The sequence below is a fragment of the Impatiens glandulifera genome, chromosome 8, assembly GCF_907164915.1.
Source record: "Impatiens glandulifera chromosome 8, dImpGla2.1, whole genome shotgun sequence".
In the NCBI taxonomy this organism is placed as follows: domain Eukaryota; kingdom Viridiplantae; phylum Streptophyta; class Magnoliopsida; order Ericales; family Balsaminaceae; genus Impatiens; species Impatiens glandulifera.
Window position 1 is genome coordinate 2,442,363 of NC_061869.1, and position 14,457 is coordinate 2,456,819.

Here is a 14,457-nt window from a genome sequence, read left to right on the forward strand (position 1 = left end):
ATAATAATTTAAAATAAAGGATATTTTAGTATTTTAGTTAATAAAATGTGTGATGTGATTGTTGAGAAGTCATTAATTTGAAAATTGATTTTAGATGATTTTTTTTAAAAAACTAAAAAAAAAGTTTATATGTATTTTTTTTTTCTTCACATTGTACATTATATTTTGTTTGAATTTTTTTTATTTAAATAAAATTGATTGATAAAATTTCTTAAACATTTGAATATATATATATATATATATATTTATATTTATATTTATATTTATATTGATATTGATATTGATCATTGACACCTTCTATTTTTCTACAGCTAAACACAAAACATGTTTACCTGTCATTGCAACTTTTTTTTTAAATACAGACAACATATTATTTTGATTTCCTTTTAGTTTTAAACCTAAACATTACAAATCTTCATTTTATTTTATTCTTTCCTCTTCTTTTCTTCACATAACACCAACCAGACTTCTATTTCAATAAAAAAAATATTCATTTATTGAATAAAGTTAATAATGTTGATTATGTCCAATAGAATAATAACTTATATCAAACAATTTCCACATTTTACTTTTGTAATTTTTTGCTTTTAAAATATTTGTAAAAATTTATTAAGCTTGTTGCTATTTTTGTTTGAAGTTGTACTAATTACAATCGTGATTCTGGTTAGTGTTTTGATTAAAAACATATCGAAAAAAAATTATCGAGTCTAAATATATAGTATTTAGTGTTTTGATTATACTTTTATCTATCTATCTATATATAAATATATAATAACACTTAACTACAAATTATCGAGTCTTTGCACCACAATGCATAATGCATAATCTGTTATGTGAGTATAAACGAGTCAGATTGTTGTTTTACGGGTTAATCTGTCCTCAAAATATAGAGTGGTTTATGACTTTAACCAACTAAGTTACATAAATTTTATATTTTAAATTCAATCAATTTTTTTTTAAATATTTGCAACATTTTTTATTTTTTAATTAATTTTATAAGTTTTCTTTTTAATGTTAGATGATGAGTTTTTAATGTGAATTGAGTGATTTTTTTGAAATTTTAATCATATAAAATATATGTTTATACACAAAATTATAAATATGAATCAACAATCTTAAGTGTTTTAGTGGTTAAAGTGTTAATGATACATAATAAATGCAAGTGTTCGAATCCCATGCAAAATGATCGATGTGAAAAGTCATGATTAAGTATTGAGAGGTCGATCATAGGAACAACCGAGATATTGATTGTTGAATATGTGAATGATGGTTGATTGAATTGATAGTTGAGTATAAAAGTGAGGTAATGAGATTAGTAATGAGAGATTCATTAGAAAGAAAGAATATTAGTGATTAAATGAGATTGTTGGTTGACTAAAATGAGGGTAAGAGGTTGGTGATATGAATAGATGATTGGATTTCCAAAATGAAGGTAAAAGAGAATGTTAATGTTAAGATGGTTGAGTGCAAAAGTCAGGTCACGAGATTAGTAATACGAGATGTTCAATTAAGAAGAAAGAATATTATTGGTTAAATGAGATTGTTGGTTGACTAAATTGTGGGTAAAAGGTTGGTGAAATAACTAGATGGTTGGTTTGCAGAGTAAAAGAGTTTGGTGTTGTTGAAATGGTTGGGTGCACAATACTCGAAATAAGATAATGAGATTATGGTAGGTCACGAAAATAGTAATAAGAGGTGCATAATGGAGAACAAATGATATTGATGGCTAAAAGTATGTGAATGAAATTGTTGATTAACCAAAATGAAAGTTGGTTTGTCAAAATGAGGGTAAAAGTTGGTTGTGTGAAAAAAAATATTCGAAGATATATTGCGAGGATTTAATAATATGAGAAGTGCATTGAGAAAAAAAAATATTGACTATTAAAATACTTTAAGATTGATTGGTTTAACCGATATAAAGGTAAGATAAAGTGAAAAACCAAATTTTACTTTTGCAAACCATGTTCAAAGTTATTTTTAGCGGAAAAAAAAAGTATTAATATTTAATTGTAATAATAGATGGAACTATGATATTATTAGAAATAATATTAGTATTTTAAAAAAAAATTAAAGAATTTTTTTAACCATTAAAATTTATTAAGTAAAATAATATTTCAAATTAAATATTCAAAAAATAATATATTTAACATAATACCTTTTTATTTTTTTATTCATATTTTAAAATTATTAATTAATTTTTCATCATATTGTATAGATTTTTTTAAAATTATTAATTTAGAGGTTATTTTAATTCAGAATCACTTCAAGAAACCTTATCTATACATGATTTACCATTATTAATGAAAAGATCTCAAACATTGACTAAAACATGAAAGTGAAGATAAAGTGAAACAAAAATGAAAATAATCAAATACATGAAAACAAATTAAACTGAAAATGGCAAATTAATAGACTAAAAATGTACACTTATTTTTAAATTTTGCTTTTGATTAATCATGCATACTCTAATAATCAATCTAACATGAATAAAAATATTGTTAGAAGGATAATTGTTTGAATTTATTATTTCCATCTAAAATTAAGGGTGTATAAGAAGGTTATTTTAATTAAGAAAAGTTACTATATTGATCATAAACCAACTTAGAATCTTTTCAACTTACATGATTTACTATGATTAATCAAAAGATCTCAAACATTTGGTTAATCTAGACTAAAAATAATGAAAGTAAAAGATGAAAATAGTCATAAGTGTTAGATCCAATTCTAAAAACTAAGTGAATAAATCTTAGAATACAAACTAAATCATTAGAGGAAGAAACCTATCATCCAAAATCTTTTAGTTGAAGACTACAGACAAACTATTAGAGTGAGAAAAATACCTTGATCCATTATCCTCTGTCTATCACAGAAGATTGGGTGTTTTGATCTTCCAAACTCAGCAATCACCTTCTTCTCTCTCTATGGATCGATGGAGGCTCCAAGGATTGTAGGTGAGAGTGAATTGGGGACCATAACCCATTTTATATGCTTTATTTGATAATTTTATTTTGACCATCACAAAATATAAAATTATCCTAAGGTATCTACACATATATAAATTATCCATATTACTTTCAATATACTCCAAAATCCCTTAATCTTTATAAATCACTTAAAATTGATTTAGCTTAATAATAATAACATATATAACCTTTAGTCAAATAATTTAAATCCATTTTAGAATTATAAATCCATATAATTCTAACAATCTCCCACTTGGATTAAATTATGAACTAAACAATTATACATTATCCTTATGATATCAAATTTTGTTATTATCTAAAAGAATATATTCAAACAATCTTGTCCATTGATTATATCAAATGCAGAACCAAAGCGGCTTTCGTTATCATTATCGTAGCTTAACCGATCAATGATCACAAGCATTAATATAACCAAATGACATAGATCAAATATGGATGTGTAGCATGGAAATTACATGTAATGTGATTTAACATGCCTATTTCCAACTGGTCCAACAAAAACTGTATTGAGATCCATAAAAATAGCCAGAATGGACTAAATGAACACCAAAATTAATACCAAAATGATTAAACCAAAATATATATTACAAATATCCATAGAATAGTATCCCAAAAAACATACAGACTCCCACTAAACTTTCAATATCTCTAAGAGATACAACCCCCATATGGGCAACATGCTTATGAAAGACCTTGGGTTGTAATCCCTTAGTGAGCGGATCCGCTATCATGAAGTCTGTTCCAATGTGTTCTATAGATATTTGACCATCCTGAACTCTTTCCTTAACAACCAGAAACTTGATGTCTACAAACTTAGACTTTGAGAAACTCCTATTGTTGTTAGAGAACATTACAGCTGACTGATTATCACATAGTATCTTAAGTGGTCTTTCGATCTCTTTGACTTGTAATCCCATAATAAAATTATTCAGCCATAATGCTTGATTAGATGCTTCATAGCATGCTATAAATTCAGCTGCCATAGTTGAAGAAGCTGTAAGTTTCTGTTTAGCACTCTTCCAAGAGATAGCTCCTCCAGCTAAAAGGAAAATATAGCCTGATGTTGACTTCAAGTCATCTTTGCATCCAGCAAAATCAGAATCAGTGTACCCTATGATCTCAAGCTGATCTGATTTCTTGTATGTGAGCATATATTCCTTAGTTCTTTGTAAATATCTGAATACTCTTTTTACAGCCTTCCAATGATCCAATCCAGGATTATTCAAGTATCTTCCTAACCTGCCAACTATGTACGCTATATTCGGACGCGTGCATACTTGAGCATACATTAAGCTTCCTACTGCAGAATCATAAGGAATCTTTTGCATTTCTTTGGCTTCAAAGTCACTTGAAGGGCATTGACTTTTATCTATTTTGTCTCCTTTAGCCACAGGGGTATCTCCTGCTTTACATTCATGCATGCCAAACCTTTTTAAAACCTTCTCGATATAGTTCTTTTGTGATAATCCAAGTATACCTTGACCACGATCTCGATATATCTGAATTCCTAATACAAAAGAAGCGTCACCAAGATCTTTCATTTCAAATTTCGTTGAAAGAAATTTCTTAGTGTCGTGCAATAAGCCTATATCATTGCATGCCAATAATATGTCATCAACATATAAAATCAGAAACATAATTTTATTCCCACTAAATTTATGGTATATACAATCATCAACTTTATTTGCCTCAAAACCATATGAGATAACAGCTTGATGAAATTTGTAATACCATTGACGGGAAGCTTGCTTTAGCCCGTAGATGGATTTCTTCAGTTTACAAACTAAGTCCATTGAATTATCAGAATCAAAGAACTCGGGTTGCACCATATATATTGTTTCATTAATGTCGCCATTAAGAAACGCAGTCTTAACATCCATCTGATGTAACTCTAAATCATAATGAGCTACGAGTGCCATTATAGTTCTAAAGGAATCTTTCGTAGATACCGGAGAAAAAGTTTCCTTATAGTCGATGCCTTCCTTTTGAGTAAAACCCTTAGCAACAAGACGTGCTTTGAATCTCTCAATGTTACCATTCGAATCCCTTTTGGATTTGAAAATCCATTTACAACCAACGGGTTTCGAACCTGCAGGTAACGGAACGAGATCCCAAACGTCATTGTCCTTCATAGACTTTAACTCCTCATTCATGGCATCAATCCATTTTTGAGAATCAGAACTCTTAATGACTTGGTTGAAAGTGACAGGGTCATCTTTTACTTCGTCTATGTCCTCATGTTCTTGTAAGAATACGTAATAATCGTCTGAAATCGTACTCCTTCTTTCTCTAGTGGACCTTCGTAATGGCATAGTTTCTCGAGATTGTTGAGTTTGTTCTTCCAGAATTTCTTCTTGAATAGGTTCAGAAAGCACATTGTCCTTTTCATTATCCACTTGATTAAAATCAAGTGAAACCAAAGGAATAGAAACAAATTCTTCTTCAAAGACAATGTTTTCCTTATCTTTCCTCACACACTCTATATCCTCGAAAAACCGGGCATTTCCCGTTTCAAAAATTGTCTTTACCGTAGGATCATAAAATTTGTACCCCCTTGACCTTTCAGGATATCCAACAAAATAACAACTAACAGTCTTAGAGTCCAATTTCTTTTCATTTGGCCTGTATGGCCTTGCCTCAGCTGGACACCCCCATACATGTAAATGTGTTAATACAGGTTTTCGGCCTGTCCAACACTCATATGGGGTTTTGTTAGTCGTCGCCTTAGTAGGTACCCTGTTAAGGATATAAGCTGCTGTCTTTAGTGCTTCACCCCAAAGAGATTCTGGTAAGCTTGAATTTGCAATCATGCTCCTTACCATGTCCTTAAGTGTGCGGTTTCGTCTTTCAGCAACACCATTCATGTTAGGCGAACCCGGCATGGTGTACTGAGGAACAATACCGCATTCTCTTAGGAATTTAGCAAATGGTCCTGGACGTTGTTCACCTGACCCGTCATACCGACCATAATATTCACCCCCACGATCGGATCTGACGGCCTTAATCTTTTTATCAAGCTGATTTTCAACTTCAGCTTTAAAGGATTTGAACACGTCCAAAGATTGTGACTTCTCTTGAATGAGATATATGTAGGCATAACGCGAGAAATCGTCAATGAATGATATATAATATTGTTGACCATTCCAAGCTGCTGTAGGGAATGGTCCACAAATATCAGTATGTATCAATTCAAGGACTTCCGTCGCTCGGTTAGCTTCAAATCTCCTTACACTCGTTTGTTTCCCTTTAATACAACTAACACAAACATTAAAGTCAGTCATATCAAGAGGACTTAATATCTCATTTGACACAAGCTTTTCAATTCTCTTTTGAGAGATATGACCTAAACGTCTATGCCATAACAGAGCTGAATCATCATTAGTTAATTTACGTTTTGCACCTCTTGAATTAACTTGCAAGGTTTCATTAAATGAAGCTACAGTTTCTAACATGTATAGATTGTCACAAACAGATAAAAAACTAGAACCCATAACATTTGAATTTAATGATAAACTAAATTTTCCATTTCCAAATGAACCAAAATAACCAAATTTGTCCAATGCTGAAATGGAAATTAAGTTTCGTCTAAAAGACGGTACAACAAAAGTATCATTTAAGTCCAAAAACTGTCCAGATTTTAGTAACAATCTAAAGTCTCCGATAGCTTCAACTTCAACTGTTTCGCCATTGCCCACAAAAATGTATCTTTCAGCATCATTCGGCTTTCGGCAATTCAGGCAACCCTGCATAGACATACTAATGTGAATGGTAGCACCAGAATCTAACCACCATGTATGTCTAGATGCAGAAACCAAATTAACCTCAGAACAAACAAGGTTGAGAAGTGTACGCTTTTTCACGCGCCATGCATGATACTTAGGACAATCTTTCTTTTGATGTCCTTCTTCTCTACAGAAGAAACAGTTCAAGCCGTTAGACTTTTTCTGTTTCAATTGAGAAGGAGCACCCACAGCTACAGCTTTCTTCTTCCTTTTCTTATTCTCTTTGTCTTTGGAAGATGATGCCATATGAGCACTTTCTGTTCGATCATGCTTAATTCTCTCTTCTTCTTGAACACAATGAGATATCAGCTCATTAAGTGTCCATTTATCCTTCTGGCAGTTATAACTTATTTTAAGCTGCCCAAACTGAGAAGGAAGAGAAATCAAGACTAAATGGACAAGCAGTTCTTCAGACAACTCTAACTTAAGGTCCTTAAGTCTTGAAGCAAGATGAGACATTTCCATAATGTACTCCCTAATATTCCCTTTGCCATTATACTTGAGTGAAACAAGCTTAGCTAAAAGCGTACTTGTTTCAGCCTTCTCGTTTTTCTCAAAACGCTTCTCAAGTGCATCTAGGAATGCTTTAGCATCATTGTCTTCCGACAAATTGCCCCGAAATGCTTCTGGAATAGCACGTTTCATGATCATTAAGCTTACACGATTCGAACGCTCCCACTTTTCCAGCTCTCTTTTATCATCAAGAGTACTTGATGCTGTAAGAGATGGGGGGCGTGCGACCCTAAGTGCAATGTCAAGATCCATGCACCCGAGAACAATCATAACGTTCTCTTTCCAGACTTTATAATTAGTTCCATTAAGCATAGGAACTGCATTAACATTACCTATGATACTTGAAATGTTAACTGTAATAACAGAGAATATAAAATAATGTAAGCTCACAAAATAATGTGCATATATATTTAATAATAATGTAACTCATATTATTGTGCATCCATCAACAAGAAACCGGCACAACATCAACACCTAATCTTTTGACTAAAAGTGTTAACCTGTAATTGGCAACTTGGTCCAGTACATAAATATTGACAACAAGACCTGTCAAACAATGGATTTATCTTTGGACAAATTCAATGTTCACATGGCAACCTAATAATTGTCACATATTTTAATACTGCAACAATCCATGTCAATGTACAAACATCTACCTTCCTTTGGGCCGGTGAATATTCATACAATGTCATGTCTCATGCCCAACATATAAAACAAGACAATTACAGCAAGAGGCTAATTTTATAGCATGTTACTCAACTATCCTATTTTACAATGTAAGACGTCATAAAATTGCACGAAAGAGTTATAATTCACATATATGCTCAAACAATAGACAAACAAAATCATTTTAGATCGAATAGGGATAATCGCAAAAGGTTTAGTCAATTACAGACCAATCCTAACCCCATCGATCTAAAAAAAAAAACAAAGAGGCGCTGCATCCAACATTGAAAATCACTCATTCATTGATTTTCACCCCCAAAATTGTTCAATTCATCATATAATGAATGATCAAACAATAATCCTTAACATGCATCAGATAATTTTGCGGAAATAGACACATGCAAAACAAACCCTAAAGTAATTCTGAAAAATTGATTCCAAAATAACCCTAATTGATTACTTGTAGTCTAACAAATCCATGCTCTGATACCAATTGTTAGATCCAATTCTAAAAACTAAGTGAATAAATCTTAGAATACAAACTAAATCATTAGAGGAAGAAACTTATCATCCAAAATCTTTTAGTTGAAGACTACAGGCAAACTATTAGAGTGAGAAAAATACCTTGATCCATTATCCTCTGTCTATCACAGAAGATTGGGTGTTTTGATCTTCCAAACTCAGCAATCACCTTCTTCTCTCTCTATGGATCGATGGAGGCTCCAAAGATTGTAGGTGAGAGTGAATTGGGGACCATAACCCATTTTATATGCTTTATTTGATAATTTTATTTTGACCATCACAAAATATAAAATTATCCTAAGGTATCTACACATATATATATTATCCATATTATTTTCAATATACTCCAAAATCCCTTAATCTTTATAAATCACTTAAAATTGATTTAGCTTAATAATAATAACATATATAACCTTTAGTCAAATAATTTAAATCCATTTTAGAATTATAAATCCATATAATTCTAACAATAAGAACACAAAAATGAAAATAAATTTCAAATAAATGAAAACAAATTAAACTGACAAATGAACCTATAAACTATATGGTTGAAGAAGGGAAGAAAAAGACATAATCCTAAATAAACCCAATAAAGAATCTTCTTCAATAGAATGAAATTCTAAAATAAAGTTAAAGAATAAAAATAAAACTAAAACCTTATTCAACTCCCGTTTTTTATTATCTACAACTCTCGTTTTTTATCATCTGCACTCTGATAGTTTCTTCAAAGTCTAATCATCAACAAATAATTTAACAGAAGTATCATATATATATATATATATGTATATATATTTTCTTATTCATCCTTATAAGGACATTTCGTCACATTGTCGCATTCGGAGTTTCAAGCTCTTCAAAATCTCGAATCGAATTATATAAAACTGCAATGGGAAGAGGAGGCGTGTCAATTAGAGGCATCCGCTCATTCGCCATTCACATATCATCCTGATCATTTGAAGCAAATAATTTTATACACACATTCAACCATCCATTCCCCCACATCATTACATTCTTCTTCTTCCTTCGCCTTGGCCGCCTAGTCAGCATATTTGGGCCTCAGTCTCTTTAAAATCTCTATTCGGATTGAATTCAATTGGATTATTCAAAACATCAATGGTGTATTGTACGTAAAATGAGTCTTCATCGTTTAAAATCTATCAAATAGTAAAGAAGGAAAAAAATATTTATCCACAATGAATATTTTCGATAACCTAAAAAAGTAAATAAATCTATTTTACGTCACTGCAAATATTTTTCGAGACTAGAACATTTTGATTCAAGTTATCACGATCAACACAACACATAGTATTGATCTGCAAATTCAAACACTCGGCATGAGTAAAAGTACTGAAGAAGAACACATAGTATTACACTATAATACTTAAATTAATCTAAATTACTGAAAATTAAGGGTAGTAAGTTAGTATATATATATATATATATGTCTAAATTTAAAAAGAAATCAAAATAAATTCTCTAACAAAGTTTACGATATCAATGAATAGTAAAATCAAGTAAAATAAATATAATTTTTTTTATCAAATAAATTAGTGTAAAAAGGATATTTCAAACTAAATTACCAAATTATAAGAACCTAACTACTATTATTATAATAGAATAGTTATGGTTTCTATAGATTTAGACATATGGATGTTTACTAACGAGGATATCATCAGCCGGAGTTGAGACGGTTCACATTCATTTTCTCATATCAATGTACTTCGTTTAATTAAGGAACACATAAGTATATATATATAAATAATTACGGGAATTCATATAAATTTGTCGATTATAAATGTATATACCTTATAAACAATAATCTTTTATATCCCATTATATACATTTCCTTTAAGGAATTATCAAACCATCAACACAAATAGAGATCTTCATTAATGAGTTTTTAAAGGAAACTGTATTTATTTGAAAATTGGTTTTAATGGAAAAAAACTAGAACATATACATTTTACAGGGAGACGTTGAAGTCATGATAGAGATTTGGAAAAATTTACAAGAACTTCAATCATTAATATATAAGAAATAATATTGATGGAGTAAGAGATTAATAATGTTTTGAGATGGTTAAGCGTAAAAAATGCTCGAAATGAGTTTACGAGATTAATTATATAAGATCTTAGAAGAAAAATGATATAATTGAAATAATTAAGAAAATAATGTAGAAAATGTTCAAAAGTATTTTGAGTGGCAAAAATATCTCAGTATTGATATTTAATAGAAATAATATTAGTATTTTAAAAAATAAAATTTAAATAATTTGTTTTTAATTATTAAAAATTAACACATAAATAATATTTTAAATTAATTGTTTGATAAATATTTTTTTTTAACATAATAATTTAATTTTTTTATTAATATTTTAAAACTATTATATATATATATATTATATATATATTTAAAAAATAAAAAATAAAAAATATATATATTTAAATAATTAAAACAAAACTATATTTTGAGATGTTTTAAATAATATATATAAATATTTGTAATTTTAATTTATAATATTATTATAAAAAAAATTTATATACAATATTATAATATTAAATTATTATTATTAAATAAGTTTGGTAGGGAATGGTGTCATTTTAATTAAATTTTCAATCAACGCATTATTTTCCATAAAATTTTGTCAATATTTTTATCGCTTTATATCATAATATTTTCTAATATTTAATTAATTATCTGTTATAATAATATTATTTTTCTTATTTAAAAAAAAATATATTAAAGTTGTTTTTTTTTAATATTTAATAAATCCGGGTCTTAAAATATATATATATAAAAAGTAATGAATGGGACCTTGAGTTTTTTACTTTTTTTCTCCTCTTTTTTTCCTTTGTTTTTTTAAATATTTTTTATATTTCTTAAATCTTAAAACTTAGATTTTAAAATTTAAATATTAAATCCTTAATCCCTAAACTTTCTTAGATTTCTTAAATTTAAATATTACTCATTCTCCTCTTTTTCCCTATTTTTTTTACTTATTAATAGGGTTTAGGTTTAGGCTTCTAAGGTTTAGAACTTTAAGATTTTAAGTTTTAGAATTTAGAATTTTAAATTTAAGTTTAGATTTAGGAAAAATAAAAATATTAATAAATAAATAAAAAAGGAAAAAATGAAGGAGAACAGAGGAGATTCCTTTCTTGGAAATTTGTGAAAAAAAAATTAAGTAAAAAAATTGGTTATATCATGTTTTAATATTATACTTTTTAAATAAACATAATCTAAATTTTTGTTCGTGTTCTAGTGTCTAGAATTGTTAACCCTACTTATATTATTTATTTAAAAATATGTTAATATTCAGAATCATACTAATTTGTAAAATAATTGCTTTTGATAACTATGAATGAAAATGCTGTAAGGATAATCATCAGAATTTAATATTTTCATTTTAATTTAATTAATTCAGAATCACTTCAAGTTACTATTTTTATCATAACCCAATTTAGAATCTTATCAACTTACATGATGATTTACCATGATTAATCAAAAGATCTCAAACATTGACTTAAAAAATAAAAGTAAAGATAAAGTGAAAGTAAAAATGCATAATAAATGCATATATAGAAGACAAAAACATTCAAGATTTTTAAAGCAAAAAGTGTTAAAAGAGAAAGGGATATATTCTTCAACTTGGTTGAAGAAAAGCCTTTCAACAAAAAGACATAAATTCTAACTAAACCCCAATAATGAAATTTTAACATAAAGAAAGATAGTTAAAAGAATGAAAAGAGATAAAACTAAAACTCTACCCTACTTTCGTTTCCGATCCTATGCAGTCCGGTAGTTTCTTTAAAGTCTTATCATCGTCGTTATTATCAAAGTCTGAAATATCAGATATGATTTTCTCATTCACCCTCTCCGCATTCGGAGACTCAAGATCTTCAAAATTCTCAATCATTATTTCAATCGGATTTTGTAAAACTGCAGTAGGAGGAGGTGGCGTGTTAATCAGAGGCAGTCGCTCCGCCATCCTTACATCGTCGTCCTCTTTTGAAGCAAACAATTTGGTACCCACATTCAAGCGTCCATTCCCCAACATCATTACATTCCTCCTTTTGAGCGGCGCATTTGGGGGCTCAATTTCTTCGTAATGTCCATTCGGATTGAAGTTAATTGGATACTTAAAAACATCAATCTTCTTCCCCTCCGGAGTACTGTACGTAAAATGAGTCTCCATCGTAGTCCAAGTCTACATATAAAGAATAAGAAATAACAATTCATCTACAATGAATGTTTTCAATAACCTAAAAAAATAAATCTATCTTACCGCAATAGAATTGCTAGGTTTTCTATACATCGATGTTTACGAGGATATCATCCGGTAAGGAGTCGAGACAATTCACATACATTTTTTTTCAGATCAATGTACTTTGTTTAATTAATCGACAGCATAAGTATATATAGAAATAATTACGGAATTCATATAAATTTGTAGATTATAAGTGTAGAAGTATAAGTACTTACCTTATATCCCGTAATTTAAATATACATATCCTTCAATGAATTATCAAACCATCAGCACAAATAGAGAACTTCAACGAGTTTTTGAAGGAAACTGGATTTATTTGAAAATTGGTTTTAATAGGGAAAACTAGAACATATATTTTTCACAGAGAGACGTTGAAGATGAAAGATAGAATGATGACATTGAATTTTAAATATATAGTAGCATGCCTATATAGTAGCACAATTAAATAAATTGTTATTTAAATAATTATTTATACTATAATAATTACCGGCAAACTAGGTCATTTGAATCTTAATCTTACTTAAATTAAATATAAATGTATTTTTAACGAAATATATATGCATAAAAATATAAATATAATAAAACTTACTTATAGAATATATATACATAACAAAAATATATACTTAAAAAAAATTATAAAACAAAAAATTTAATAAAGGAGAAAAGACTCAGTATTATACCTTTACATGAAAAATTAGTTAATATGATAGAATTAGTCTTGTACCCTTAAATATGATAAAATTTATTTAATAAAAATTAAATGTAAACTTAATATAATTTTATTAAGAAAATCAAAATACAAATTTAACAAATAGATTTGAAATTTTCTTTTGTCTAACATGGGACTAAAATTTCCCTAACATTATCGAACAAAAATTTCCGAAAGAACATAGTCTGGAGACTTTTTTTTTTTGTCCCGAGAATATGGCTAATTGTTCTTGTTTTCGTTCTCAACTTTATCAGGACTCTTTTCGACAAAATTCCAATTCACAATAAACATAGTTCAAATATTAATTATTTATTTTATTAAATATTAAATTAGGTCTAAACCTCTCTATTTCAAATCTCTATCGTTTTAAGGTTAGTTTGATTCAGTTTATTGACGCCAAACTTATTGGCATGTATAGCTTATGCGTCCAATTTATTTATTTTTATTTTATAATATTATTTAATAATAAATATAATATATATATATAATGTTATATGTATTTATTAATTTAATTTAAAATATTAATAAATGATTTAAATTAAAAATAGTATATTTGAAATTAATTATATTATTTTTTATAAAATTTTGTTAATATTTCATTTCAAATATTAATAAATGACTTAAATAATATATTTTAAATAAATGATATATTATAAATTGAAAAATAATATATTTTAAATAAATGATATAAATATATAAGTTTAAATATATTTAATAATATTAAGATCAAATTCTTTGTTCATATTATAAATTAATTAAACTAAAAATTAGTTTATTTTAAAATAAATAAAATAAATAATATAAATATATTATTTATTATAACTTTTATTAATATATATTTTTTAAATTTAATTAAACTGGTGATTTCTTCCTATGCAGGGTTCATAAATACATTACTTTTTTCTTATTTCCATTTCTGTTTCTATTTTTTTCAAAAAAATACTTAGAATGATTCTTTCCTATGTGGTACCTATTATTCGATTTCCTATGTGGTCCCTATTATTCGATGATCAT